Source organism: Schistocerca nitens, chromosome 8 (genome assembly GCF_023898315.1).
Source record: "Schistocerca nitens isolate TAMUIC-IGC-003100 chromosome 8, iqSchNite1.1, whole genome shotgun sequence".
Taxonomy (NCBI): Eukaryota; Metazoa; Arthropoda; class Insecta; order Orthoptera; family Acrididae; genus Schistocerca; species Schistocerca nitens.
The window spans coordinates 224,042,000-224,047,175 of record NC_064621.1 but is presented as its reverse complement, the minus strand read 5'-3'; positions in this window follow the sequence as shown (position 1 = coordinate 224,047,175).

The following is a 5,176-nucleotide window of genomic DNA, read 5'->3' as shown; positions in this document are numbered from 1 at the left end:
TCAGCTTTACCATTTATAGTTAGAGCTACTTCAATAGCTGCAGCTATTGCAAATGCAGTTACAAAAAAAAAGTAATACAGAATTAGAAGTACAAAAAGGACAATCTAGTAATAGAAAAAAATAAAAGGTTTGAAAAAGTAAAAAAATTTCAAATAATAATCAATAAATTTACAAATCTGTTATCTATTTTTAATATACAATAAGTAGTTGAACAATGAAAAACTAAATATTTTCATGGCGTTTTTTGATTGCTGAATTATCTGGTTACCAAAAATTTAGAATGTGGAATAGTAAATTTAGATAAATCTGATCATGTTGGTACTCATTGGATTTGTTATTACAAGGCTAAAGACAAGATTTATTCGAGATGCAATTGATGGAAATATACGAAAAATACTACTAAATTACTTTGGGAAAATGATTGACTTTGTAACATTAAAAGAATAATTAACTTTAATTAATTTATTTGTGATTATTGGTGTTTATTTGTTTTTAAATTGTTGTGGATGAATTATAAGTGTAGTGATAGCTAAAATTTAATTTATGGACTTTTTGGAAGTAAGAAAAATAAACAAATTAATAGAGAATTAAGAAATGAATAACATCAGTTGAAGCTTTTAATGTAGAAGAAATCATTAATTCAACAATAGAAAATATAGTTACACAATTTCATAATGAATTGCATAACATTTCTAAAGCAACTAATAGGTAGAAAAATAGTAGATATCAAAGATCCAGTGAATGGTAATGATACTGTTGTAAACAATACATTGAAAAAAAATTGTTAAAATACCTGAATATACTGCTATTTTTAAAGCTGTTTAGTTATTGTGTTAATAAAATGGATTTTAATGAAACAATTAAGGTACTCAATATAACTATAATTAGAAATTAATTTTCGAATAAGGAAATATAAAAAGCTTTTCAGATTATTGCTCATAAACGGATTTAACTCCATATTTAAACGAGTTAAGTAGTCTTAACTATATAGCATATGACACACAAAAAACGGAGCTACTTTTATGATTGGAGACAAAAAAAGGCACAATTTTGAGTATTGATTTATCTTAAAACAGTTATTGTTTTTCGAAAAAGTATAAATAGAAATGTATCATTTTATGATTTCGATAAGTGTTTTTGACGAACTTCATGAGATCCCTCCTTATATCTAATCAATAAAAATTTGCATAAATCATATTTTCTAACTTGAGCAATGAAAGATTCTGTTAAAATGTTCCAGTTGTTGTAACGTTAATCATATTTATTGGAATAATTTAATATTTAATTACTTTTTATTGTATATAAATACACAATCACAATCCATCCACTGTTTAAACTGTGAAAAATTCATTGAAAAAAATAATCGTCATAGAGTAACACTAAAAATATAAAACTAAGTATTGAAGGTCTATAGTCAATTTGGCAAACAAAGGAAATTTGTTGAAAAATTTTGTAGGTACTGGTTTACAATCTTACACTCGTGAAGAAATTATTAATGAATTTCATAACCAATACAACAGAATTTTAAAAGAAAAATGTAATTTCGTTTGTAATATATGATTTATGTCAATCTTATTTTGTCAAAATTAAATCTGAAAATTTGAAATGGGCTTAAAAAATAAGTAAAAGATATAAACATTTATAACATATTATCGAAGTTTTTTTTCAATATTTGCTGGACTATTTCAGTTAGGAATAAAATAGGTAAATGTATACTTGATGCTTTTGAAAGAATATTTAGAAATAGTAATCAGAAAAATTAATGAACACATAATGGTGAGAAATTTTATGATAAAAAAGTTCAAAAATTAATAAGATAATTTAATATTGATGATTATTAAACTTTTAGTAATTTAGAAACATCTACTGTTGAACAGTTTAACAAGGAAATTGGAAAGGTGTTGATTTAGTTAAAAATAATGTTGATGGAAATAGTAACACAAAACGTTCAGCAATAAAAACTAAACCAAAAGATGTAAAAACGAAAATGAAAAGATATTACTGAAAACTAATTCTTGTAACACATTTCTTAGATACTAATGCTAAACATAAAATTGGTTATAAAGTAAGAATAAGTAAATTAAAAGGGTTTTTGAAGAAGGATATACAGCAAATTCACCAATAGAAATGTTTGATTCTGTAGATGTTATTCATTCTAATTCAACAACATATAATCTATAAGATTTAATTAGTGAAGAAATAGAAGCATAGTTTTATGAACAAGAATGATAGCAAACAAATTTTCCATATGGTTTTCTCGTTGAAAAATGTTTAAATACGTAAGGGAAAAAGGGAAATGTTAAATCGTTTGGTTTCTATAATCACAAAATTTTTGCGTAAATAAAAGTAATGCTTTTTTTAAATGTTGATAACAAATTATATATAAGTGGAGTTAATTATTGGATATTTAAACATGGTTGATACTGAATTTAGTATTCCTTGTGCTTATTGTTTTATTAAAGAAGATACGATAAATTATGATATTGAAATAAAAGTTAACAGATGTAATTTAATGTCGGAATTATACTTTTAGTGTATTAGATGTAATAAAAAATCATTGATAATGTTATAAAAAAGCAGTTCGAAATTTAATTTTATTTTCTAAAAACTGTATCTAAGATTTAATTACATCATCATACTGAGTGTGCAAGTGAACAGTGATTATACGGTTCTTAGTCCAATGCATATACGTGTGTTCTTTCAGAGAAACTTTGATTATGTATTTTGCAGGGGTTCGATTTATTGGTGTTTATTAGACTGACTCTTGTATTTTGCAGGTGTTCTACTTATTGTTTTTTTCTTTTTTTTTTACACTGTGACTCTTGTATTTTGCAGGTGTTTTATTTATTGTTTTTTTTTAGATGTTGACTATTGTACTTTCAGAGCTGTTTTATTGATCAATGTTTGTTCTTGTGTGATGTATTAGATTTGTGAATTTCTTTTCGTAAATTCATTCCTGTGGCATTGCTTCATTTATCAGTCAGATAGCTATTCATTCACATTGGACTGTGATCGATTAGCCTTTACATGGGGCATTTTTATACTGAAAACCCCATAAGGGTAACAATCACATAATTATTGTGGTTTCAGTATAACGACACAGTGACCATTGTTTGCTAATTAACTGAAACATAGTAGAGTGATAAAATTAGTGCCATAAAGTTATTTTAATTCTACAAATTATTAGTTTTATAAGATATAGAATTTTTGTTGTGATAACCACTTTGTAAAACATGTTTTTTTTCCTCTTATCATTCTTTTTGCTTTTGCGGATTGTGCATTGTAATGTTCTGCTTTATAAACTGATATTATTTTCATGTTTTTTTAATTGCTGTGGCACCTTTGCTATTTTCCTGTGATCAGTTGGCTCTTGCAATGAGCAAATACTGGTGAACTCCATAAGGGTAACAACCAGAAATTGTTTTCTTATTAATGACACAGGTACCATTGTTTTGACTTGCTGACCGAATTAGGTCTACACTATCTTTTAAATAGGTTTCACAGATTGCTTTTTTTTCTCTTTGAAATGGGTAAAGATGTGTTGAAGTTATTGTGTTTTAGCAAGTACCTGGTGACCTTATGCCTTTTCTTTACATTTTTAGTTTAAGTTGGGTGTGAGAAGCCTGCTTGGGATGTCCTAGTATGGCCAGAAAATTCCCTGCGCAGTGTTTTGCCGGAGCGTTGGGGTTATGAAAGGTCTCTGTTGGATTCCTTTCATGTTAATTTCTGAAATCTGTTGTCATTTACGTCATAAATTCCTCTTCTAAATTTATTGTGATGTTTCTGACTATCTGGGAGGAGACTGAGCAGTGAAACGTGTTACTTTTACACATAAACAAGAACGATCTGTCACACTACTACACTTTAAAACACAGTTTATATATAATTCATGTCACACAGTCTCATACGGAACCTACATCCGCTTTCTTTTATATACTGTATATGATAAGATACTGTCATCAAAAAAATGGCTCTGAGCACTATGGGACTCAACTGCTGAGGTCATTAGTCCCCTAGAACTTAGAACTAGTTAAACCTAACTAACCTAAGGACATCACAAACATCCATGCCCGAGGCAGGATTCGAACCTGCGACCGTAGCGGTCACGCGGTTCCAGACTGCAGCGCCTTTAACCGCACGGCCACTTCGGCCGGCATACTGTCATCCCCCTTCCCTTCTGTGTGAGAGGATGAATGAGCAAATGTATTTCTAGTTGCATGCTGGATGGTAGCAGACAAGCCTGTCTGCTAGAGAACAGTAGGACCAACGTCGGAACAGGTAGCTACGCTTTCTAAAAGCAAAGAGGTTTCTATCCTTAGTATGGTCCTGTCCGTCCCTTATCATGTTGGTATAGGAAGCTGCCTCTCTGGTCACTTCCGTTTTGTATACGGAAGCACCCTTTGTAGGAGCCCAGGTCAGTCTGTCCATGGCGGGCATCTGAAGTGGTAAGATCTCCGGCTATGCGCGTGTCTGCTAAGTCCATAGGACAATGGATTTCTTAAGTTCAGCCTAACTGAAAATTTAATCACCTTTATTTCAGGTTTAGCTCTAAAATATCTAATGTTATCTTAAATTGCAACGCAGTGTAATTCGAGTGTGAAGTTCAGAATATATTCCGGTAGTTGCTTTGTCACTACTTTGTGAGTAAAGTGAAACCACGTGTTGATCAGTTACTCTAACTAGCATCATCAATCTTCAATGCGAATGTGCATGAGATTATAACGTCTCATCTTGACAATATTTTTCAATATAGCAACTTTTCTTTATGCTCAACCAATGTGGGGTGTACTTTGTGAGACCAGTACCACGTGCTTATACAATTGTTTGACCCATCAGGTTAATAGTAAGACGATAGTAACCAGTTCGAGGTTTTCATTTTGCAAATTGCTTTTCGATATAATTTATTTTAATTATCAAAATTATTGTGGAGTTACACTCTTTGTGTAAACCAAGTTGACCACGTGAAGCATGTGGTGTAATCATCAAAGTAGCCCTCAGCTATTCTTTTCGGGAAGATTTCACAGAGAGTTAGTATGAATTTAGTATTCCAGTGTGTGGTAATTACATGACGGACAGGATTGCGCTATAAACGTAAGTTCTTTGGGTGAAAATTGAATCGGTTGGTTGTGGTTAATTTCCTCTTGCATATGTTTCAACGTTCTTCGTGTATTATTTT